Genomic DNA, 27,284 nt, shown 5'->3' on the forward strand with positions numbered 1-27,284 from the left:
CAAAATACGCTATACTGATGGGCGACTTCAATGGCAGGGTATGCAAGAAGCAGGCTGGAGACAAGTCAGTGGGGGAATATGGCATATGCTCTAGGAATAGCAGGGGAGAGTTATTAGTAGAGTTTGCACAACAGAATAATATGCGGATGATGAATACCTTCTTCCGCAAGCGGGATAGCCAAAAGTGCACGTAGAGGAGCCATAGTGGCGAGACTAGAAATGAAATAGACCTTATACTCTGCGCTAACCCTGGCATCATACAAGATGTGCACGTGCTCGGCAAGGTGCGCTGCAGTGACCATAGGATGGTAAGAACTCGAATTAGCCTAGACTTGAGGAGGGAACGGAAGAAACTGGTACATAAGAAGCCGATCAATGCCCGCAGGGCCATGAGGGTATTTGAAATAAAATAAATAAATGAGTTAGCGGTAAGAGGGAAAATAGAGGAATTCCGGGTCAAGCTACAGAACAGGTATTCGGCCTTAACTCAGGAAGAGCACCGTAGTGTTGAAGATATGAACGACAATCTTATGGCCATCATTAAGGAATGTGCAATAGAAGTCGGCGGTAACTCCGTTAGACAGGGCGCCAGTAAGCTATCGCAGGTGACGAAAGATCTGATCAAGAAACGCCAATGTATGAAAGCCTCTAACCCTACAGCTGGAGTAGAACTGGCAGAACTTTCCAAGCTAATCAACAAGCGTAAGACAGCTGACATAAGGAAGTATAATATGGATAGAATTGAACATGCTCTCAGCAACGGAGGAAGCCCAAAAGCAGTGAAGAAACTAGGAATAGGCAAGAATCAGATGTATGCGTTAAGAGACAAAGCCGGCAATATCATTATTAATATGGATGAGATCGTTCAAGTGGCTGAGGAGTTCCATAGAGATTTATACAGTACCAGTGGCACCCACGACGATAATGGAAGAGAGAATAGTCTAGGGGAATTTGAAATCCCACAAGTAATGCCGGATGAAGGGTCGCTTGCAAAGGGGGAAGGCAGCTGGGGAGGATCAGGTAACAGCAGATTTGTTGAAGGATGGTGGGCATATTGCTCTAGAAAAACTGACCACCCTGTATACGCAATGCCTCATGACTTCGAGCGTACCGGAATCTTGGAAAAACGCTAACATAATCCTAATCCATCAGAAAGGGGACCCCAAAGACTTGAAAAATTATAGACCGATCAGCTTACTGTCCGTTGCCTACAAAGTATTTACTAAGGTAATTGCAAATAGAATCAGGAACACCTTAGACTTCCATCAACCAATGGACCAGGCAGGATTCCGTAAAGGCTACTCAACAACAGACCATATTCACACTATCAATCAGGTGATAAAGAAATGTGCGGAATATAACCACCCTATTGAAAATCCCAGCATTGCCCATCATGAATTTTATGCTGGGCATGATGTAAAATGTGCTGGGCATGATGGAAAACATGGTGGTGATGGTGGAATTCATCGTGGGTATAATGGGTGGATGGTGGGTACAGTGGTAGATGGTGGGATGTATTGGTGGGATACATACTGGGTGACTTGTCTCAATGGTGGGCGGGCTGGGTGAATGGTGGGTGTAGTGGGTGGATGGTGGGATGACTACTGGGTGACCTGTGTAAATGGTGGGTGAATGCTGGGCGTGCTGGGAGGATGGTGGGTACATACTGGGTGAACTGTGGGAATGGTGGGTGAATGATGGATGTGCTGGGTGAATACTGCATGTACGTACTGGGTGAAATGTAAATGGTGGGTAAATGGTGTGCATGCTGGGTGAATGGTGGGTTTACTCGGTGGTTCGTGAAACACATAGTGAAGAAAAATTTTGCTTTATAGTACGATTTCTACAGCTTGATTGCTATGATATTTCAACCCCACTAGAGGCATTTTACTGTCAAGCAGGAACAGGACACTTATTGAAGAAGGCGAAGAAGACAAAATTAGTCACAATGTGACGTCATGTCCCACTTTAAAAACACAACCTGATAAATATTTAATTAAAAATTGAGAGACCTCTTTAAGAAAAATGTAAATTTATTAGTACAAAAAAGAAAAGTAAAAAAAAAGACCTTGTCAACCGGGATTCGAACTTGGGACCTAAGGATCACGAGCCTAGCATCTTACCACTGCACCACGGCGCAATTGTGTTTCAGCGTACATTTTAGCTATGTCGACAGTAAAAACCGCTGTGTGCGTTGCTGTTTACATTTGTATTTTAAAAGCCAAGATGCGGGTTCCCTCCACCACGTCAGCTGCCGCATCTCTAGAAGAGCACAAGTGTTGTTACCATCGGCAGGTAGTAGTACATCGTGGAGTCATAGAACATCGATTTCGCTGTACGATATGCATATTGAATAAGAAATTCAGAAATAGACAACGGTGACCGGGGACATTGTTAGGGTTGTTACTGCTAATTTCGACAGTTGTCCCTCGCTTTTTACACTTTTGAGCACGCATATAATTCGTGCGTTCAATGCAAAATAGCTACATAAACATTCGTGGATGAGTGTTCATTCTGACAGCATACTGGCTTCTCACGGCAGGGCTGTACCAGAATAATGAGACCCGAGCGAGACAGCTTTTCCCGCAACTTTGTGGAACAACCGAAAACTTCTTTTCCGCTTCGCATAAGCTTGTGCAATAATTCTGGGAAATTAACTAATGTGACAATGTAACCGCACATGTAAGTCCACAGGCTTGTGTGCCACATCTTACCAAATAAAACAAAACGGATACGCAGCCATTCCCGCAGATGGTATGATTTTGATCAGCGGCCGATTTTGAGGAGGCGGGTAGGTGCCGCGTGGTCACGGCAGAATTATAACAATTGGCCACGTCGACTTTAATACCGGTGTCGGTGCTATCAGCATTGCCGGCTTGAGAGAAGCACGGTTGAATACCGCGCAAGAGAAAAGTACAGTGCACACCACCGATGCGAAACTGACAAACAATTTTAAAGGGCAGCGACGGAAAGCGCTTCTGTTGCGACTTCAGAACTCTTGGCCGTCGCGACCGAATGTTTCTGTTGTGACGTCAGAATTGCTGTCGTAATGTCAGAGTCGCTGTCATGATAGAAAGCTGTTCCGACTTCAGAACTCTTGTTGTCGCGACAGAACGTTTCTGTTGCGACTTCAGAGATCTTGGTCTTCGCGACAGAATGCTTCTGTTGCGACATCAGAATTTCTGTTGTAACGTCAGGAATGTCTGTCAACTACGGAAACGTGAGGAACTTCTGTCGTACAACAGAAATTTCTCTAGTTGCGACATGAATTCCTGTTGTCTTTTTTAACTGGGGTACCTTGTGGATTCTATCGCAGACGCAAGTAAATCACAAAGCTAATGAAGAAACACTGAATAAATCCGTGCATAAGCAGCCGCGTCTATTCGCTGGAATGCACGGTAGCACTTGCCTGCGAACATATTGTACACCGCCGCACATTTCTGGCACCCACCACATAGGACACATTCACGCGGCAGAGACATGCGGTTTTTTCGCGGAATATTCGTGGGCCGCACGATAAATACAGAAGGCTTGGACGACAGGAGCGCAATACGCACACATTCACCACACCAACACGAAAGCAATGCGGAAGACAAGGGTGTAACCCGCGCCACACGAGCGATTAATCCTCGTAGATTTGATGCTTTCTGACTGAATAAGTTACAACGCGCACGGAAACATCGCACACTGGACGTGTACCTCCGAGATCATGTCAACGATTTCTAGTGCTAGTGACAAAAGCAACGTCGTTTAAAACGAAGTGACGGCGCAGGTAGCACGGGCCAATGCAAGGCGCAAGGCGTCGCGGGTAAAGCCCCGTCGCGGGTGGGCATGGATGGGCTTCAAAACAGCTGAAAGTAGGCGGCAAACTTTCCGGAAGGGAGCAATGGGAGACTTGGCTCGCTAGCCTCGACCAGGCACGGCGGACCGCACAAGCCAGTGGAGTTCTGGGCTAGGGGCTCCACCCCCTCGCTTTCCACACCTTTTTTTTTTCTTTTTACTAAACCTTTTTATATATATTTCTTCAAATTACAGCCCAGAGAAGGCTTCCTAAGAATGGCATATGCGAATCTCGAAGGCCATTTTTTTACTGCCCGCATGCGGCGGAAGCTCCTGGAAATCAAAAATACGTCATAGAATTTCTTTCTGCGCTAAAGTATAGCGGATAATATAAACTGTGCGATGGTTGTTTATGTATTGCAACATCTATATGTAGTTGGGCGCAACAAGGCACAAAGCGAGTGTGTGCTGGTTATTATTTTAGTCCACGCGAAGGCCAACCAAACTCCCAATTTCACAGGTGGCGCCACCCACCGCCCCTTTTCAAAGTGGTTGCTCATAGTATCCATCCGCCAATCTTGTTCCCTTGTTTACATGTGCTGTCGGTCGTACGAGTTGCTACGATGTGTTTGTTTGATCGTGTTTTTGCGTTTGCTGTAATGAATTGTGACTTAGTTCGCGTGCACAAAAGTGTCAGAAGATAGCTTGTGTCTCGCTGCAAACTCGCGGTATGCGTGGTGCGCCAGGCAAACGTGGACCAACGATTTTCATGCCATGGAGTGCGTTCCCTTTGTCCGTGGTGATTGTGGAAAGTTCGGTGGACGCCGCAAAGAAATGATGCGCATTATTAGCGTTCCGCAGGTCTTCCACTACGCAACTGCGTGTATGCGGGAATAACTTTGCAGCTCCGGCAACTTGGAGGGCGCTTTTCGACCGCATCGTACGTACCATTTAAAAGGTGAGTACTCGTGCTTCCTACCTACACGCATGCTGTGCGTGCTTCTCGTGTGTGCATAGAGCGCCTTGCGAGCGTAGGAAATAGAACTCCCGCGACGACATTGACTGTGCTGATGCTTGCTGAGCGCTGGTTGACATAATTTGGTTGCGCAATTTTATTGGCTTAATGCTAAATGAAAAATGTAGATGAGCGTTTCCTTCCGGTGAGAGGGGTTAGGTTCGGCAACAGTCCTCATTTGCGCGAGCTGCCGCTTTTCTGCTGAAGTTGGATAATAATGACTCATCTGTCTCTTCACCTATTCTTACTGCAATGACGTTTTCTCTCGCGTATGCTTCGAGGTTGTAAATAATCTCTGTTTACGCGGTTGTCGGTTTCCGAGCAGTTATAGGGAAAAAGTATAAACACCATGCAAGTGATCTTGCGCGCGACAGCGACGCGATGTAGATGGCTGTCGCGCTCGCTCGTTTCCTACAAGCGGTACCCTATGCGAGCGACGACATTGAGAGCCGTCTCCCCGGTGTTGCCGGTATGAGGGCAGCAAATACGCGCCAAAAGTGGTCAAACGTGTGCTTTATTAATTTAAGTTGCGGTGTTTTACTCAAAGGAGCAGCGTAAAACATTTCTTTAAAGTCTTGCAGTAGGTTCTTAACCTTGCACGTATCAAAGTAGTCGTTTGCTCGTTCCGTGCAACAAGCGGTAGACTCGACTGATGTACATCCAGTTCGGGCTTCACGCTGTTGTCTAGTCGCCCATAGCACTTCTGGGCGACGAGCGACGAATTCTAGATTTCCAGAACCAGGCGACAAGAACGAGCGATCTGTTCGCGCGACGGCCCGTTTTCTCGCTCAAAGCCGTCGCGCACGAAATCTCCCTAATAGGGTTTGGGCTAAAAAATGTAAGCAATCACGGCTTGCTACTACTACAGCTTACGTTTTGAGACAACGTGTTTTGACATAACTTTGACATAACTTGACAAGGGAAAGTTGCTTTAAGTAAGTGATAGAAAAAAAATGAATTGTTACGTAAACAAAGATTTGTCTGTAATCTACTGTAGCTGCATGTCTTAAAAATTTTGCTGTCATGAAGGGGTCCCTATTATCACGATATTCATCAGTGACTTCGACCTTGTGCTCTGTTCCCACCTTGCAGTGGTGCAAACATTGTTTTTGTGGCTTTTTAGGTGCTCCTTGCTTGTGTTCACAATGTGACTTTTTAAAGTGCCACTGCTATAAGTTAACACAGAACTTATCTTGCAGTGGCGAGGCCGTGACCAACAACAGTGTCCACGTCAGGGAGGAGCTATGGCTGCAGCAGCACGGTGTGTAATCGGATGGTCTGGTCAGGTATGACTGAAGTGTATGTTTGCAAAAGTAGGATTTTGGTATCTTTCGTCGATATGTTTATGGACATATTACTCAGCACTGCTTACTATATCGGCTAAATATCTGTTCAACTTTATTCAACTTGCTGCTTATTTGTGTTTGTAGACATTATGTACACATTACCTTGTTCACTTTCAAACTAGACCTAACCTGTCTTGAGGTTAATTTTTTTTTTTGCATCAATCACTTGGCTGCATGTTACATCTTATTTTACTTAGTACACATTATATCTACCCTTTGTTTTATTGATTTGAAACTTTCCTATGTTATACTTTTTATATCCACTTTTTTTCCGTTTATGCTACACGCTTGTGCTGTTTCTGCACATGTAAGGATTCAAAGTGTAATGGGCAAATATGTCACAGGTCTAAGCATGCAGCATGCTTACCATTGTTTACCAGGTTCTTCTCGAGGTACAACAAACACTCCTTTATCAGTGAGGGAGTGCTTACACCTTCATCAGCAGCTTTTGAAATGCCAAACACCAAATATTTCCTTATCTAACTGCCTGGCAAACCGTCTGAGCACATGCTTGTTTTGAAAACACAGGTAGCATTTACGAGCACATCTTCGGCAGTGGTCAGCCAAATTGGCAGTGCCTGCTAGAGCGTTTACAGCGTTCCGGTGCTCCCTAAGCCTCTCATTCAGGCACCTGCTCGTTTGTCCAATACAGCACTTTCTACAGGGAAGTGAAATCTTGTATACCACCCCCACATTGCAGTTAAGAAAGTGAGTGACATGCTCCTTAGTGCATGTACCATGATTCCCGGCATTGCTTACCAACCTGCACATTCTTGCGAGCTTTAGTGGCGCTGAAGAAAACACCTGCACTGCACTGGTTTGCCACTTTCTTTAGGTGGTGGGACACCCCATGTACATATGGCACAGCCACAGGGCGCCCACTGGGACGTGCGTTATTGCACCGAGCAGCTGCCAGATCAGTTTTTACCTCTTTAATGAGGCTCCTAGTAACTGACACCAAGGTGTTATCGAGATAGTTGGCCCTACATAAATGGCTCGCTTGTTGCTGAGTGCTGCAGGAAACCTGGTGCACAAGATTTAACCAGAGCAGCTCTCGGGCAGCTAGGAGCTATGCATCTTTTAACATGGAGTGTGCCAAACGGTAGTCGAGCAAGGGCTTCTTTTTCCTAAGAGAGTATATATAAGAAAGGAAAGTATGATTTAAAATTATATGAATATCGAATGATTGCATGCGACCACCTTCTGGCAACTCGTGTGAACTTGAGTCCTACTCAACACTGTTCAAAAACACGCACAATGTTTTTAACAGCAAAGCCAGCACAACAAGAAAGTCATTGGCACTACCACATTGCCCACTGGACGTGCAGTAACGCATGTCCCAGTGGTAGCCGTGCAGCTCTGCCATACGTACACAGGGTGTCCCACCGCCTAGAAGAAAGGCGGCGAACAAGTGTGGTGTAGGCGTTTTTTTCAGCACCACTAATGCTCACAAGAATGTGCAGGTTGGTAAACATTACCGGGAGTCAAGGTACATGCACTAAGGAGCATGTCACCCACTTTGTTAAATGATATGTAGTGGTGGCATACTACATTCCACTTCCCTGTGGAAAGTGGTATATTGAACAAACAGGTGCCTGAATGAGTGGCTTGTGGAGTACCGTAACGCTGTAAATGCTCTCACGGGCGCTGGCCACTTGGCTGACCACCACTGAAGTACCTATAAATGCTCCCCGTGTTTTCATACCATACAAGTGCTCAGTCAGTTTGCCAGGCAGTTAGATAGGGAGATGTTTGAGGTGTTTTGCATTTCGAAAGATGCTGATGAATGCGTAAGCACTCCATCACTGGTACTAGCTGATAAATAAGTGTTGTGTTTTCAGAAGAATCTGGTAATAGCTTCTTGTAGATGCTTATCAGCTTCTATGTGCATTTGGTTCTATGTGCAGCTTCTATGTGCATTGGTCACAGGAGCTGTGTCAACGCCAACTAGCCCAACCTTCTGCATTAATTTCACGATTATTTCTCATGTTCCCAGAACAATGGCCATGAGCTTGAATTTCTTTAAATGGTACGTGAAGGCCGGTATTCACTGTGCAGTAGGTACTACAGTAGTGAGGAGTTTTCTAGTAAGCTTGCGTTCTTTCTCTACATTTTTTATAGTCTTCTTAAGCTATACCCATTCATGCAAGTAGGCATTGTGGCAGAGTCTGTGTCCAATTGCATCCTTTTTGACTTTCTGTCTATACAGCATAGACCACATAGTTGGTACATAGTTCAGTCTATTGATGCACTATCTTTAAATAAGCCTGCAATTTTGCACGTGCAAGATTGTCTGCTTGCTATTGCTAAAGCATTTGCTGGTTATTGCTATGTTGCTCATCAAGTGAACTTGATTTCAACAGCACCACACAGAACATCTGCTTGGCGGTGGTGTAATTTTAATAGCGATTATCAGCCAACAAGCTCTAAGTCTACAGCTGTCCACAAATAATTCTATTACATTGGGTCTCTTTCCACATATTTGGTCAGCACAGTGGGCAGTTTTCTATTTATTCTGTTTGGTGCTATTCGGGTGAGAATATTTTCAACTAGCAAGTCAAAATTGTAATGCTGTCAAAAAAAGCCTTTGATTACTGGGCAAATGAATTGAAAGCATTGTACGTAATCCAAAAAGTATTTTCCACAAAGTACTAGTGTCAAGAACAAGCATCATATGCACTGCAACTCATGGTTTTATGTTGGTATGCAGGTATCTTTAGCTAAGGGTGCTTGTGCATGTATTTCCCTCATATTAGCTAATGCTTTAGCTACATGAAACTGCCTATGTTGTGGCTGCTGAAGTCAAATTTGTGGTTGATGAACCTGCTTGTTTTTGCTGTGCACTTAATTTCTGTTGTGCCTTAAGGGTTGTAGCCATGTGACAACTGATGTATTGCAGCAATGTCAAAGGTAGCTTGCACCCATTATTGCTACAGTGTGCCAACAGGCACCTGTCGCTGTATTTGTGCATTTTCTGAGAACCAGCCGTATCCTCTAGGTGAAATTCGTAGTGTCGTTTTGAGTTTGCCAGTCAGTTCATATAACTCTTGAGGACAAAATTTACACAGTAAGGGAAGGGAGACTATACAACATGACCAGTGATAACGACTGACTATTTTGATGGAAGGATTAAAAATAATACTGAATGTGTGCTTATATTGTGCACAAGTTCCTTCAGAAGGAAAATGTGAGTTGTAATACAAAGGCAAAAAATCGCAATAAACAGTATTTGCGTAAAAAAAAGGTGAATAGTCACAGACTAATTTCTATCCCTTGTAATCTAGAAAGGACGCCTTTTTCCATGCATTCATAATGGGGACTTGCTCACACATCTTGCGGTATGCCTCACTGATTTCTCTTGTCAATTTTTCACCTTGGGTGGAAACGGATGAACTAATTTAATCTGGCTTAAAGCCCTATCGCGGCAATGTACAGCCAAGTCAGACGAGCATGCTGGTCTTCTCGGTGAAATGTGGTGATTTCTTTGGTACAAATTTAGTACCTGGCCTGTCAGCTCCCTAACATTTGACCACACGTGATTGAAATGCAGTACACTGCCCCCGACACACACTAGACATATTTGGTGGTATGTTTAACCAAGCGAACCTCGCTTGCCTGCTCGCTTTTCTCAGTTCACATGTGGACTGTCCTGCATACTTGCCTACTTTATTTTTTCGCTGGAAATATGTGTGCATAGCATTCCACAAGCGCATTGAGAAAGACATCCAGGCAAGGGAGATTCCTATAAATTAGCACTAAATATGTCTTGTGTCCGTCATTAGTAGTGTAGTCTATGCCTCTGGTCATGTGTATATTTGGTCAAATGTGCAGGGTCGTCCACTCTTGGCACAAACACGGCTCAGCGTGGCCACGCCCTGCGGAGTGCCAGTGTGCATGGCGCAGCGGTGCATCGAAGCTAAGTGGCGCAGGTGCGCAAGGGGGATGTGTAGCTTCGTGTCATCTGCTAAAGTGCGGGAGCACGCCATGCTTTAGCGGATGACACAGGCCATGAAGTCCCACCTCTAAGCGCCTGTGCGCTTGCGCCGCTTAGCTTCGTTGCACAGCCATGCCATGCACGCTGGCAATCCGCGGAGTTCGGCCACTCTGCACCATCTTCGTACTAAGAATGGATCACCTTGTACATGGGGCAGACTGGCAAGTGCATCACCATGTGCCCAGGAGAGCACCATTATTCACTCAAGGGGCAAGTATGCTCGTCCCACTTGACAATGCATTGACACGACTGGTGATGCACGCCAGATTTAGATTGTTCATCTGTTGTTTAGTTAAGGCAACCGATTGATCAACAATATCACTGAGGCATACCATTTAAAAAAGAGGGACATCTGTCAGCCAGTGCTCATTATGATTGCATTACAAAGAGGAATACTCTCTAAATGACACGGAATAGTGATCACTCCGTGCTTATTTGTTCTATTTTTATGCAAGTACTGTTTATCATGACTTTGTACATTTGTATTGCAACTTGTGCCCTTTGTCTTAAAAGATCGCTTGTGCAGTACAAGGACACACGCAGTATAAATATTATATTTAATTTTTGCATCAAAATTAATGTTGAATTGGTAGCTTTTGTGTCCTTTTGTCTTCCTCCTGTCCCTTATATCACTCAAAAGATAAACTTTAACGTACACCAACTTTCTCAGTTACTTGCTTGTCAGTGTTGATAAACTTGAAATGTTGTTTTGAGCCAGAATATTCTTACCATTTCTCATTTCCGGTCAGCATAGTGCTACTCCTCCGGCTTTTTATAAAGCGTGCTAATATGTACTTCTCATTAATGCAATATTTAGTGCTAGTAGGTGATAGCTGAACTTGGACATCATGACAAGCGCAAAGGCACACACACACACAGAGACACAGACTGGACGGGCGCTAGACATCAACTGAAGGGCTTAATGATAAAAAGCAGCAATGCACATATTGCGCAAAAACCTACAAAAAGATGTAGAAGGTGCAATTGTCACTCAAGGGAATTCCACTTCCGCATGAGATATGCTTTTTTCTTGTCATGCAAGGACTCGTTTATCAGCTTCATTGTTAATGCGCAATGTTTCAAATATTTTTCTAGCTTGCTTTGCAAAGCTGCGCATGAAACAGGTGCCCTGAAAGTCAGGCTTGCACAAGCATCGCCTGCCGTGATCTGCCATATGTTCACCCCCTGCCACCGACTTAACAGCAGTGCGGTGCTCTCTCAGACTTTCATTGGCGCATCGGCTGGTCTAGCTCGCATAACATTTTCCACATGAAAGTGGCATCCTGCACACCACACCCACTCTGCACTTCTCGAAACATCTAGTGTCCTGTGATCTGCAGTCTGCCTTGGCAGCACTATTCACGACATTGCACAAGCGTACAAGCCCTCCAGGTGTCGAAAAAATGACCAGGGTGGCGCATTTCCCAGCCACTTTCTTGAGGCGTTGGGTCAAGTCATGAATGTATGGCACAACAGGCCATGCCTTTTTGGTTTCAAGCTCATTGTGGTATGTCTGGCTCCCTCAATTCACTTCTTTAATCGGGCTTCCTGCTATAGAAGCCCATAATTTTGCAGGCATAGTACTTGGAGCTGAAGGCTGCATGCAACCTTATGGTCACAAAACTTTTTGAGAGGAGTATGCACGCACTATTTTGCAATGCGTCTTTTCAGAATTTTGCAATGGGCTAAACTGTAGCTAAGGACTGGCTTTTGGACCATGGATGGTATGAATAGCGCACCTGACCGTCATAAAAACAATATTGATATGAATTGAAGGCACCCCTCTTCAGGTAACTCAGACGTGAATTTGAATCTTTTGCCACAAGAATCAAAAGCACCAAGCACTTGGTTCACAAGCTCTTCAGTATGCTCAGGCCACACATCCTTTAGGATGACTCGCTACTCATCAACATATATGAAAATATGTATAATCTTAGATGCGCATGCTGTATCAAGGCATGTGCAAATATGTTTGTCACAAAATAATAACAGATCACTTAAACAGGAGCAATACATTGATTTAATACAAATCCCCTCCTTTTGAAGGACGGGGCTTTGATTACAAGGGACTGCTGTAAAGCACAGGTAAAATCTTAAAAATTCCATAAGGTTGTCAATGTTTAAACGAGTACAATTTTGAAATGCAACAGGTCCAAAGCCATTGAGGTTTTCACGGAGAGCCCAAAAATGTTGGCTTTGCAGAATAGTTCGTTAATATGAAAAGTTTGTTAATGTGGTGTTTGTAGTAGCGATGTTTCACTGTACACTTCAGCCTCGAGAAATGTCACCTTCATGTTTCTTAATGTTCATGTTTGTTAAGCTCGATAATGGTTTAGTTTGAACTGTGCAACTTGTCATCAGCACAAAAATGGGCATATAGAAAGGCACAGATACTGCTGAACACAAGCACTGAACTTCAAGGCTTTTATTCAAACAGTAGGCACCTTAACTTTAGGAGAAGATCAGCATGCTGATCTTATCTCCTGCTTTTGCATAGGGCCTTGAACCTTTTAAAAATCTTTCACAGGGACTGGAAAGTCCTTGAATATCCTTTAATTTCTCTCCCTGAGACTTTGTGAAAACCCTGGTTTAGGTATCTCAAACAGTTTTGGGTTCCGACAGTGGTGGAGGGCTCACGGATTATGCACACTGAAACTTCCATTCAGCCAGCTTCATGGGGAGGGGGATCAGGGGCTGTGACTGGAGGATGCTTTCTTCTGCTGTGCAATGCAACTCTTAGCTTTAGCTGCATTTGTAGTGTAGAAAAAAAAAAGGCGCGAGTAAGAAGTGTAGCGGAGAAGTGAGAAACAGTGGTGGCTTTCGGCAGTTTATCAAATGCCTTTACTTTTGCTGTTACTGGAGCACCATATTAAAAAAATTCTCGCAGTTGACATTCATATACACTACAGTTCTCACTTATAAGAATCCCACATATAACGAATTGTTGGTTAAAATCACCGTATTTCATTGCATTAATTTACGATTTTCTAACCATGCTTGTTGAAACTGTGTCCACATATATGAACATATTCAATAGCGCTGTACTGTTACAACAAACACTTCAAACCTGGTCGCAGTAAAAGGAGCGTGCACACCAAGTTCTGAAGTTCGAAGTTGTGACGGGACTTGGCGCATTCGTCGCTGCAGTTTAGTCGTGACCAAAATATAACTGCTGAGATAAGTGAGTGGTGCAAGTGGTTTTCAGAGGCCGCAAGGGAATTCACTCGTTTTCAACCAGGCAAGGGTAATCGTACTTTCAAGGCATGTCTCCAGTGGGCTTTAGAACAAGGCCATGTAGTGTGTGATGGCAGTGGCCTTTGGAGACTGGCACGCGTAGCTCTCTGGGTAACATGTGCTGCACTGTTCTCTGCATTCCGGTGCGCCTATTTGAATCAATTGTTTCACTTTCTTCGTTAATTTCATTATTGCAAGGTTAGACTGGATGAAATGTGAGTGTTTGCTGCCCTTAAAATGGGAAAATTTTATTAGTGTAATCTTTTACACAAAAATGAATTTCTTGGTGAGGTTGGGTTTAACCCCATCTTTTAAAACTTGTTCGAGGGGCAGAAACTTGTTCAAGGGGCAGTTGCATCAGAAATTGACGTACCTAATTAACGTATATCATATTGTTTAATACAAGTGTGTTTTAGTGTAAAGAGTACTGCTCAGGAAAAAGAAACACTTCATATCTATTGCAGGTACAGATTGGTGTGGGATTTGTGATGCCACTCAACAAGTGGCATTACATATTCAAGTCTGCTTCCGACAGAATGTGCACATTAGAGGTGGCATGGAACCTGTGGACACCACTGCAAGCAGATGAAAGTAGCCTGACTGGACAGACCTGCCGGACAATGTGCCATGCATCCAGGAAGCTTCCGGCAACACCGGAGAAAGTTGCTGCTTTGCAGAGTAAGTCAACAGTCACCTCATTTAAGAAACATAACTGCATATCTACAAGTTATCTGAATGAGTTAGCATTGCATGATGTATACAGAACGACAAGAAATGCCAAAGCAAGAATGAGGCAAGTGTCTATATGTATATCTTTTTCTTCTATTGTATATGCACTGTGTCTCGGGGCACAATTTAAATGTCTCTGTGGGTATGAAAAGCAGCACAAGATAATTTCGAGATATGGGTTTCCGGCGAAAACCACCCACAAGGTTTCCGCCATTATCAGTTTGAATGAAAAACAATGAAGTCGGGTGGCAGCTTGCATTCGCCTGCTGCTTATTGTCTTAATAACAGAATTGAACATTTAAGCACCTCATTGTCTTTAAAATTCTAATGGAGACTTGGCATGTGTTATTGTAGCGTTCCATGCTGCAGCTTTCATTTCACTGTTTTTGAAATAATGCTTCTCAAGAAAATTGGTTTCCGACACAGCTTGGAAATTGTAGTCTAAAAGAAGCCTTTTAAACCACTGCAGTTCCAAAGTGTTGACTGTGGCCACCTGATTTGCTGCTTTACAATCTGCAGCATTCACAGCCATGCAATTTCAAAACACTATTCTGATTATTGTGATGTAAAGGTTATAAACAGGGATAAAGTGCCTCAGAAAGGCTGGCCAACATTTTGATACGACGACATATCTTCGTCAAAAGCTGCCTCGTCATTTTCGGTGTGTTAGTTTTAAAGGGTTAGTAGAGTGACGTCACGTGCAGTTGTCGGGAGTGGCTGATTGTAAAGGGAGAGACTTGAAAGAGAATGAGTGCTGTCGCCTGATGTCTGTAAACATGATTCCTAAGACGAGGGAACGAGAGTGGGAGTGGGAAAGTGGGGAGAAAAGGAGACATAAAGAAAGAGACCAAGAGGGAAAGAAAAAGAAGAAAAGAAAAATAAGGGCATAGGAGGGTGTTGGGGAAGCGAGAGGTTAGGGAGCATTCAGGGGTGTCTTTGGCAGCATGTTCTCGTGGCTTTAAAACAGGCGGTCAGTGCTCGAGTAACAAAAAAGACCCAAAAAGACATCAGTTCAAAGAATGACTTCAGTAGCATAGCAGCAATGCGTCGAATAATTTAGGAGTTAAGATGGTGACAAGGAGTCTGGAATGCAGTGCATGGGGTAGCTGGAAGGCAGCGGCATGGTCTTTCTAGGGACTTTAGTCCCAGTAGCTCAACGTAGGTGTCGTCACAGCGGTATGCAAAAGTGGCGATACCCTGTGTCACTGAGGCAGTTAAGAAGGTATCCTGGCGTCTGGTACTTTGGAATGTGGTGAGGGCATTTAGAAAAAAATATAAGAACAGACAAATGTGGGGGCGAACCGAAACTGGAATAACAAATAAGAGGGCGACATGAGCAAAAGCGGGCGGAAGCATGTGTACATGGGAAAACATATTTATGCGAGCATATTTATGGTGATTCTAAAAGCAGATTTTCTATCGCGCTGCACTGACAAGCCCCACACATACCTGCACTACATATACGACATATTCATAATATGGGGACATGGTCAAGACAGCCTAGATAAATATGTAGGATTTCCAAATTCTTTTCACCCAACTATAAAATTCACATCAACACCTTCAATGGAGCGCATAAACTTTCTGGATACAACAATATATATTGACGATGGGAGACTAAAGACAATGCTGTATAGGAAACCTTTGGCAAACAACAGTACCTAGAATATACAAGCCACCATTCCAGACATTGCAAAGAAGGCACCTTTAAAGGCCAAGCCACACGGCTACGTCGGATGTGTGTTGAAAACCAAGACTACATAGGTAGACTTGATAACATTAGAGAAACCCTATCAAACGGGAACCACCCCAAAGAGTGCCCTTCAGAAAGCCTACACCGATGCAACCAAACTTGACTGAGCCGAGGTCCTCAAGCCCCACCCTAGGATCACAAAATCAACGCCTCTTCTTACTACTAAATTCTCAAACACACTTCCAAACGTGAACAACATCCTCAATAAATACTGCCCAATTCTCACCAGCAACCAGAAACATAAGATTTTTCCCGCCCTGCCCACAGTAGTCTTGAGATACAACACTAATAATAAGGATATTCTTGTACATGCCAAACTAAGGACAAAGACGCAGTTAGGAACAAGTCCCTTTGGCCACCCGGGTACTCTACATGCAAACATATTTAATCTGCTGCTACAGTAAAAAGTACAGCATCAAAGTACTCAAACAAGGTAACTTCGAGTTTCACCTGCACATCAAGCAATGTAGTCTACTGTCTAGGATGTGCCACTTGTAGCAAATAATACATAGGTGAGACTGGACAACAAATTCATAAAAGACTGAACGGTTACTGCGCAGATACAAAACACAATTTACTTAAAGCAGTAGCCAGCCACTTCAATGAACATGTCATATATGTGACAAAGCAAGGCTCTATATACTACAAACAAATTTCCGCTCACCTCTCTAGAGGAAATATACGGAATCATAACTCACACACAAGTTTAAATGCCTACATCCAATGGGAATTAATTTAACACATAGCAACTTTGGATCTTTAAAAGCTTTAAAGCTGTAACTGAAATCTGAAAGTCTCATGTCATCAACCAAGGCACAAAACACATTGTGTCACCAGCTAAACTTAATTCTTAACCTCACCTATTCCACCACTTCCAATTTTTACCTGCCTACTACTCAATTTGATATAGTCTTTCATGTTTTAACGTTTATATCAACTGTACGACCCTTTTTCCCATGCACATCTGCCTCAGCTTGCTTTTAATCATGTCAGCCTCCTATTCATTATTCCGGTTTCAGTTCCCCCCTTTTTTTGTCTGTTTTGTATTATATTCTTTGAACACCAACACATTCCAAAGTCCCAGATGCCAGGATGCCTTTTTCTGCGCATCAGCCACACAGTTCTGTATACCACCATGACGACACCTACGTTGAGTTACTGAGGCTAACATCCCTAAAAGACCATGCTTCTGCCTTCCAGCTACCACATGCATTGCATCCCGGACTCCTTGTCGCCATCTTAACTCCTTCAAAATTACCCGACGCATTGCTGCTACGCTACTCAAGTCATTCTTTCAACAAATGATAGAATGGACAAACCAGACAGCTTGCATCTTGCAGCTCTCCTGCATGCGTTAGAGACAGTGTAGCCAAATTGTGGCTCTCCCAATGTGACAGGAGTTTGGGCAGTCGAAGAGCAGACAAGTTATGCAAAACCAGAAGCCAAATATCGACCCATAAGCCTTTGAGTACAGCTGCCATGTGACTAAATTTTGCAGTTAAGCCAACCTCCCGATGAGAAGAGGCATGGCTTTGGCAAAAAACATACAAAAATCCCATGTGAATCTGCAAAACAGTGCGATGCATGTGTATGCATTCTGACTGCAAATAAACCTGTGCTGGCTTGCGCATTGGGTAGCATGTTTGTGTGTAACATTTGCTGCATTTTGTTATCTGAAACTTTTGTTGAATCGATCTTTCTATTGAAGTGATTGCAACAGATTTCCTTCATTCACTTATCGCTACAAATTATTGCAAAAACAATTTATTTCTACATTTATTGCACTCTTCCTTTAGGCTGCCTGGAGAAATACATAAGTGACCATCCAATGGGGCCACCAGCACCACCTCCGGAAAACCACCTTGCTTCTCTGCGGAAGCACCTTCGGAGCTTTATTTTACAGAAGCATATCGCCGGGGCAAGCAAGTGCAAAAGTAAATACAGTATAAGTCCAATGACGCTTTTTCAATAAAGTGTGATGATATGCTACATAGTATGGTGCTTTACAGATTGATTCTTTATGGCATGGAAATAGCCGCATACTTGGCCACATGTATATACAGACTGTACACTTCACAAGACTCAACATCACATAAAGATAGCCTGTCATGAGCTTCCAAATAGCAATGGCTGCTCCTTCAATTCATCACACAACTTGCCTTTGACGTGCTGTGCCCACAATGATATCCAACCCAGCGTCCACCGCGCCAGCCAGCATCCACCGTGCCGCCCAGCACCCACCGTGCTGCCCAGCATCCGCCGTGCCCAGCAACCACCATGCCGCCCAGCACCCACCGTGCCACCCGTCACCCACCATGTCACCCGTCACCCACCGTGCCACCCAGCACCCACCGTGCCACCCGTCACCCGGCATGCCACCCATCACCATAATCCACCATGATGATGGATGATGGATTCCACTATGCCCAGCATCGGGCAAATTTTCAATAGGGCAACCCTTATATATAGCTTTCATTGATTACGAGAAAGCGTTTGATTCAGTCGAAACCTCAACAGTCATGGAGGCATTACGGAATCAGGGTGTAGACGAGCCGTATGTAAAAATACTGAAAGATATCTATAGCGGCTCCACAGCCACCGTACCTCTCCATAAAGAAAGCAACAAAATCCCAATAAAGAAAGGCGTCAGGCAGGGAGATGCGATCTCTCCAATGCTATTCACAGCGTGTTTACAGGAGGTATTCAGAGACCTGGATTGGGAAGAATTGGGGATAAGAGTTAATAGAGAATACCTTAGTAAGTTGCGATTCGCTGATGATATTGCCTTGCTTAGTAACTCAGGGGACCAATTGCAATGCATGCTCACTGACCTGGAGAGGTAAAGCAGAAGGGTGGGTCTAAAAATTAATCTGCAGAAAACTAAAGTAATGTTTAACAGTCTCGGAAGAGAACAGCAGTTTACGATAGGTAGCGAGGCACTGGAAGTGATAAGGGAATACATCTATTTAGGACAGGTAGTGACTGCGCATCCGGATCATGAGACTGAAATATTCAGAAGAATAAGAATGGGCTGGGGTGCGTTTGGCAGGCATTCTCAGATCATGAACAGTAGGTTGCCATTATCCTTCAAGAGAAAAGTGTATAACAGCTGTGTCTTACCAGTACTCACGTACGGGGCAGAAATCTGGAGGCTTACGAAAAGGGTTCTGCTGAAATTGAGGACGACGCAACGAGCTATGGAAAGAAGAATGATAGGTGTAACGTTAAGGGATAAGAAAAGAGCAGATTGGGTGGGGGAACAAATGCGACGTTAATGACATCTTAGTTGAAATCAAGAAAAAGAAATGGGAGTGGGCAGGACATGTAATGAGGAGGGAAGATAACCGATGGTCATTAAGGGTTACGGACTGGAATCCAAGGGAAGGGAAGCGTAGGAGGGGGCGGCAGAAAGTTAGGTGGGCGGATAAGATTAAGAAGTTTGCAGGGACAATATGGCCACAATTAGTACATGACCGGGGTAGTTGGAGAAGTATGGGAGAGGCCTTTGCCCTGCAGTGGGCATAACCAGGATGATGATGATGATGATGGTGATGATGATGATGTTCTAGCACTTAGGGCCCGAAAGCGTTAGGTTCACCCAAATAGACGCTAAATAATAATTTGGCTTGGCGCCGTATATTATTTTTAAATAGGTGGCGCTAAAGCGATGAACGCGACGAGCGCTCTGAATCGGTGCTTCCGTTCTGCCCGTGCAGACTTCACCTGTGCCCGTGACTGTCAAGAAGTGACTGTGGCTGTTTGATGTCGTTAAATGTGAGAACTTGTGGTGAAGTGATTGAGTGTGGCCGTAGTAGTTCTGCCCATGTAGTGTTCAGCGGACTTCACCTGTGCCTGTGACCGACTGTGTTGCCCAATAACTTTGTGGAAAGTGACGTGGTTTATGTGGATGTCGTCGCAGCGTTTGCCAGCTCCTGGGTGGCACCTGTGCCAGTTATTGATGGCGTTGCGCAGTAGCTTTGTGGAAGTTGATGTACCTTGTGTGGATTTCGTCGCTGCCTATGGAGTGCCTTAATTATAGGTGGTCACGCTGCCTTTAGAAGTATGTACGAGCGCGAGAAACTTCACAAGGGACGAGGCATCTGCACGGCGGCAGAAAACACCGGGTGCGAGCTGCTAACCGATGAAAACCAGCCGACTAGACAGGGAAACAGCCCACCTGCCCATGGTGCGGCGCCACACCCACACTATATCATGTCACATGGGAATGTAAACACAATAAATCATTCCACCAACACAATAACCCGAGTGCGGAGCAATGGGAGAGTCGGCTTACCAGCTGCGAGCTCACGGCCCAAAGGGCCTTAGTGCAGCACGCTAGTGAGGTAGCTAGGCTCAGTGGAGCCCTGGAATAGGGGCCCACCCTTGCCGGAAGAGGCTCCAAGTCGCTGGCGCCCAAGACGACCGAGACCTCGAGACGCTAAATCCTTGAAGGAACCAAATAAAGTTTTTCTCTCTCTCTCTCTCTCACCGGTTTTTGTGTAAACAACGTGGACGTCTCGAAATGTTAGCTAGAAAATCAACCAGCCAAGTCTGTGTTTTGTGGTTTTGCGAGCTTATGCTCGTGCTAGCAGCAGAATGACAAAAGATCCGTTACATAATGTCAGTTCCACAATATTAGCTTTGCTGCAATACACTAATGTTACACGGTGAAGCATACGTAATGTATTGCGGTAAAGTGTAAGAAAAAGTGGGCAGGGACCACTCCGTTACTGTGGCCATTTTATTCTTTTATGGTCATGGCCGTGCGCTCTTAAAAGGCTCGAACAAGGAAGAATCCCGGTCGAAGCGCATGGCACAAACCTTGCCAATGCTTCAACTGAAAAAAAGGGAAACGAATTGGAGTGGGTGATGCCAAAAAGAAAGCCTTGACTTTTGTATCATCAAAGCAGTTCCAAGAATATTCAATCATATTCCAAGTTCCTGCCTTATTTATGATTGTTTAAGGTATATGCATATATTGTGCACCAACCTTAGTACCAATTCTAATGTACTTTAATTATGTAAGTTAATAACACGTGGCAAATATATAATTTGTGTTGTGCTGTTTATAAGCTGCTGCTTTCACGTGGTAATGTGTACATTGGCTGGAAGAGTTGATGCATCCTCCTTGTAGAACTCATCGAAAGGTGAACCAACTGTCGATCCATCAGTGTTCTTGCGGTTGTACACCAGATTTCACAAACATGGGGATAGTTATGATACACAAAGAGTAGCTGAGCCTTACCATATCCAGATGCATGCGTAGGAGTGCGGGAGTCGACCATCTATCTAACTCAGGTTGAATGTGCATACTTGAGTAACATGTAACACTCCTTGGGTGTCTGGTTTCTTTTATTGTTAGCTTAGTTTGTGTTTTTCTCCCATTTATAGGTTTTGGTGTGTGTTGCTGTGTATGTATATAATTGCTTCCTTAGTGGCTTTCTTGATGCTAATAAATTTAGAAAAGGCAGTGTTCATTTTGTGCATCAGACAGCAAGTGAGCATGCTTCAAAGGATATTGAATTTTGTTGCCATAAGCAACACAAAGAGATATAAACTGCTTGCTGGAGGTACTCTTTATAGCATTAAGCATATTATCATGCTGATAACTCTGTGCACAATAATTAGAAAGATCACATGATGTCTGACATGTCTTCTTGCCACCACGAAATCTTGCCAGATGCATAACGTGGGACAGACACCACAGATATTGGCCAGCCATTCCCAATTATGGCCTTGACCTCCTACCACTGAGCAGACTGGTCCAAGAGACAAAACATGCAACTTTTCTCTGATTAAATGTAGTATATGGTGCATAAAATTAGGAGACCATGTCAGGTGTTATTGTTGACACACATACATATCTGTGAGCCCCATAAACTAAATTCAAAAGAAAGAGAATAATGCCCATGAAATACACTCTTGGTAGCTAGGACGGCAAGACCAGTCTCTTGCAGAGTTAAATAACAACCATGCGGCAGTATCATGATATCAAGCTGAACAATAATTTACTCCAAGAATAGTTTTCTTCGTGCAACATTGCACCGATAGTCTTGAAATGCAACACCCATTGCTAACAGAAGGCCTTCAAAATTAGCATGACAGGATGGCATATTTTAGGAAGCAAGAATGAAAACAGAGCCGGTTAGCTATGGAAGATGTGAATGCAACTCTGCAGAAGTTAGAAAAATGAACCAAATGGAATAGTTTAAAAGTAATTAAGTGGTTTAGAGACAAAAGGCCATTTTTTTCCATGCCAGAAAAACAAGCAGAGGTTGAAAATGCTTTCCACATACGTACTTTCAAGGTATACATGTACAGGGTCTGTCCTGAAAGTAATGCCAGTAAGGCCATTGAAAATCATTTATTGAATTCATTGTTACAGAAAGTGTTTAAAAATCTTCAAAACACTCTCCTTTTGCGTCAATACATCGGCTGCAACGAGACTTCCAGCTCTCGAATGCGCTGTGGTAGTCCTCCAGAATGGCCTTTAATGCTGCGGTGCAAGCTGCTTTGATCCCGTCCACTGTCCCAAAATGCTTGCCTTTCAGGGGTTTTTTGAGGCGTGGAAAGAAAAAAAAAAGTAAGGGGGAGCCAAGTCCGGGCTCTACAGGGGCTGGGGGATTGTTGGCACCCCTGCTTTAACCAGGCAGTCGGTGACGATGAAGGAACTGTGGGCCGGCGCATTATCGTGGTGCAACTTCCAGTTGTCTGCGATGTCCGGCCGGATGCGTTGAACCCTGCGTTTCAGTCTTTGGAGGACTTCCACATAACATTTGGAGTTCACAGTAGTTCCAGGTTCTACAAACTCGTGATGAAACAGTCCGTGGATGTCAAAAAAAAAAAAAAAAAACGATGAGCATGATCTTGATTTTTGATTTGCTCGTCCTGACTTTCTTCTGGCGAGGGGACGAGTGCGTGTAACACTCCGATGATTGCATTTTGGTCTCTGGGTCACATGCAAATACCCAAATCTTGTCACCTGTAATGACGTTATCGAAAAATTTTCTATCACGTTTGCACCTGTCGATGTTTTCTTGGCACGTTTCTATGCAGGGTGACTTTTGGTTGTCAGTGAGCACTTTTGGAACCATTTTTGTGCACACATTTCGCATGCTGATATCATTTGTAAAGATTTCATGAACTTGAGTTTTCTTCCTCCGGCTTAAGAGGAAGCTTTAGCTCGGGCCCAACTCCGACTCGGCCTATTGAAATACATGTAAAAACGCAAAAACGTTTTTCTGAGATAACCCCTGAACCGATTTTAATGAAATTTGTTGCATGTGAGAGAGAAAGTTAAATTCTAGTGACTGTTGGAAGCGGAATTTTGATTTAGGGCTTGAATTTTGTTAAAAAGATTTTCAAAAATTCAGAAGTTTGAAAATAATAGAAGTACGAAGTTTACAAACTAATAGCTCTGCAGGAAAAACAGATATCGCGATTCTGTAAACGGCATCCATTAGACCATTCAAAGCGGACAAAATTTACATGTCATTTTACATCTTGCGTGAATTTGTTACGTTATTTACGAGGGTTTTGCAAAAGCTGTAATAACACATTGATACATTTTTTGAGGTTCATGTGTAACATATCAATTTTGTCCGCTTTGGATGTGCTATCAGCTAAATTCACAGAATTGCCATATCATTTTTTCTTGCTGGGTTACGGAGTTGTAAACTTGATAGTTTCGTTTTCTGAAAATTTGAGACTTTTGCCAATTTTTTATAAAAAAATGACAACCTAAATCGAAAATTCGAAACCAACAGTCACTAGATTTTAAGTTTTTCTTTTAAATGCAGCAAACCCCGTCAAATTTGGTGCAGTGGTTGCCGAGAAAAACGAATTCTCCTTTTACATGTATTTAGATAGGAGCACCCGAGCTAAAGCGTCCTCTTAACTACACCTCCCGAGCTAGCGGTTTCATCCTCTTTCTTCGCACTGTGTTCCGAGTCGTAACACAGCGCTTGACCTTTTTCAATTTCTGTCGGGTAAATCGGAAGGATTTCCACCTCCGGCTTAACTACACCTCTCGAGCTAGCGATTTCATTCTTTTTCTTTGCACTGTGTTCCGAGTCGTAACACAGCGCTTGATCTTTCTGAATTTCTGTCGTGGAAATCGGAAGGATTTCTTCCTCCGGCTCAACTAAACCTCCCGAGGTAGCGGTTTCACCCTCTTTCTTTGCACTGTGTTCCGAGTCGTAACACAGCGCTTGATCTTTCTGAATATCTGTCGTGGAAATCGGCAGGATTTCCACCTCCGGCTTAACTACACCTCCCGAGCCAGCGGTTTCATCCTCTTTCTTTGCACTGTGTTCCGAGTCGTAACACAGCGCTTGATCTTCCTGAATTTCTGTCGTGGAAATCGGCAGGATTTCCACCTCCGGCTTAACTACACCTCCCGAGCCAGCGGTTTCATCCTCTTTCTTTGCACTGTGTTCCGAGTCGTAACACAGCGCTTGATCTTTCTGAATTTCTGTCGTGGAAATCGGAAGGATTTCTTCCTCCGGCTTAACTACACCTCCCGAGCCAGCGGTTTCATCCTCTTTCTTTGCACTGTGTTCCGAGTCGTAACACAGCGCTTGATCTTTCTGAATTTCTGTCGGGAAAATCGGAAGGATTTCCACCTCCGGCTTACCTACACCTCCCGAGCTAGCGGTTTCATCCTCTTTCTTTGCACTGTGTTCCGAGTCGTAACACAGCGCTTAACCTATCTGAATTTCTTCGGGGAAATCGGAAGGATTTCCACCTCCGGCTTAACTACACCTCCCGAAGTAGCGGTTTCATCCTCTTTCTTTGCACTGTGTTCCGAGTCGTAACACAGCGCTTGATCCTTCTGAATTTCTGTCGGGGAAATCGGAAGGATTTCCACCTCCGGCTTAACTACACCTCCCGAGCTAGCGCTTTCATCCTCTTTCTTTGCACTGTGTTCCGAGTCGTAGCACAGCGCTTAGTCTTTCTGAATTTCAGTCGGGGAAATCGGAAGGATTTCCACCTCCGTCTTAACTACAACTCCCGAGGTAGCGGTTTCATCCTCTTTCGTTGCACTGTGTTCCGAGTCGTAACAGAGCGCTTAATCTTTCTGAATTTCTTCGGGGAAATCGGAAGGATTTCCACCTCCGGCTTAACTACACCTCCCGAAGTAGCGGTTTCATCCTCTTTCTTTGTACTGTGTTCCGAGTCGTAACACAGCGCTTGATCCTTCTGAATTTCTGTCGGGGAAATCGGAAGGATTTCCACCTCCGGCTTAACTACACCTCCCGAGCTAGCGGTTTCATTCTCTTTCTTTGCACTGTGTTCCGAGTCGTAGCACAGCGCTTAGTCTTTCTGAATTTCAGTCGGGGAAATCGGAAGGATTTCCACCTCCGTCTTAACTACACCTCCCGAGGTAGCGGTTTCATCCTCCTTCTTTCCACTGTGTTCCGAGTCGTAACACAGCGCTTAATCGTTCTGAATTTCTGTCGGGGAAATCGGAAGGATTTCCACCTCCGGCTTCACTACACCTCCCGAGCAAGCGGTTTCATCCTTTTTCTTTGCACTATGTTCCGAGTTGTAACACAGCGCTTGATCTTTTCGAATTTCTGTCGGGGAAATCGGAAGGATTTCCACCTCTGGCTTAACTACACCTCCCGAGCTAGCGGTTTCATTCTCTTTCTTTGCACTGTGTTCCGAGTCGTAACACAGCGCTTGATCTTTCTGAATTTCTGTGGGGGAAATCGGAAGGATTTCCACCTCCGCCTTAACTACACCTCCCGAGGTAGCGGTTTCATCCTCTTTCTTTGCACTGTGTTCCGAGTCGTAACACAGCGCTTAATCTTTCTGAATTTCTGTCGGGGAAATCGGAAGGATTTCCACCTCCGGCTTAACTACACCTCTCGAGCTGGCGGTTTCATCCTTTTTCTTTGCACTGTGTTCCGCGTCGTAACACAGCGCTTAATCTTTCTGAATTTCTTCGGGGAAATCGGAAGGATTTCCACCTCCGGCTTACCTACACCTCCCGAGCTAGCGGTTTCATCCTCTTTCTTTGCACTGTGTTCCGAGTCGTAACACAGCGCTTGATCTTTTTGAATTTCTGTCGGGGAAATAGGAAGGATTTCCACCTCTGGCTTAACTACACCTCCCGAGGTAGCGGTTTCATCCTTTTTCTTTGCACTGTGTTCCGAGTCGTAACACAGCGCTTGATCTTTCTGAATTTCTGTGGGGGAAATCGGAAGGATTTCCACCTCCGCCTTAACTACACCTCCCGAGGTAGCGGTTTCATCCTTTTTCTTTGCACTGTGTTCCGAGTCGTAACACAGCGCTTAATCTTTCTGAAATTCTGTCGGGGAAATCGGAAGGATTTCCACCTCCGTCTTAACTACACCTCCCGAGGTAGCGGTTTCATACTCTTTCTTTGCACTGTGTTCCGAGTCGTAACACAGCGCTTGATCTTTCTGAATTTCTGTCGGGAAAATCGGAAGGATTTCCACCTCCGCCTTAACTACGCCTCCCGAGCTAGCGGTTTCATCCTCTTTCTTTGCACTGTGTTCCCAGTCGTAACACAGCGCTTGATCTTTCTGAATTTCTGTCGGGGAAATCGGAAGGATTTCCACCTCCAGCTTAACTACACCTCCCGAGCTAGCGGTTTCGTCCTCTTTCTTTGCAATGTGTTCCTAGTCGTAACACAGCGCTTGATCGTTCTGAATTTTTGTCAGGCAAATCGGAAGGATTTCCAGCTCCGGCTTAACTACGCCTGCCGAGCTAGTGGTTTCATCCTCTTTCTTTGCACCGTGCGCCGAGTCGTAACACAGCGCTTGATCTTTCTGAATTTCTGTCGGGGAAATCGGAAGGATTTCCACCTCCACCTTAACTACGCCTCCCGAGCTAGCGGTTTCATCCTCTTTCTTTGCACTGTGTTCCCAGTCGTAACACAGCGCTTGATCTTTCTGAATTTCTGTCGGGGAAATCGGAAGGATTTCCACCTCCGGCTTAACTACACCTCCCGAGGTAGCGGTTTCATCCTCTTTCTTTGCACTGTGTTCCGAGTCGTAACACAGCGCTTAATGTTTCTGAATTGCTGTCGGTGAAATCGGAAGGATTTCCACCTCCGGCTTCGCTACATCTCCTGAGCTAGCGGTTTCTTCCTCTTTCTTTGCACTCTGTTCCCAGTCGTAACACAGCGCTTGATCTTTCTGAATTTCTGTCGGGGAAATCGGAAGGATTTCCACCTCCGGCTTAACTACACCTCCCGAGCTAGCGGTTTCATCCTCTTTCTTTGCAATGTGTTCCGAGTCGTAACACAGCGCTTGATCGTTCTGAATTTCTGTCGGGGAAATCGGAAGGATTTCCACCTCCGGCTTCACTACACCTCCCGAGCTAGCGGTTTCATCCTCTTTTATTGCACTGTGTTCCGGGTCGTAACACAGCGCTTGATCTTTTTGAATTTCTGTCGGGGAA

The 27,284-nt window shown here is 44.5% G+C and overlaps 1 long non-coding RNA gene across 1 annotated transcript; it reads left to right on the top strand.

The window, feature by feature from the left end:
• Nucleotides 1-3,799: 3,799 nt before the first annotated feature.
• Nucleotides 3,800-17,845, top strand: LOC126526325 (uncharacterized). Its single transcript, XR_007598518.3, has 4 exons — nt 3,800-4,738; nt 5,995-6,081; nt 13,834-14,047; nt 17,648-17,845. It is a non-coding gene; the product is annotated as an uncharacterized lncRNA (long non-coding RNA).
• The last annotated feature ends 9,439 nt before the right edge of the window (nt 17,846-27,284 follow it).

Source organism: Dermacentor andersoni, chromosome 1 (genome assembly GCF_023375885.2).
Source record: "Dermacentor andersoni chromosome 1, qqDerAnde1_hic_scaffold, whole genome shotgun sequence".
NCBI lineage: Eukaryota > Metazoa > Arthropoda > Arachnida > Ixodida > Ixodidae > Dermacentor > Dermacentor andersoni.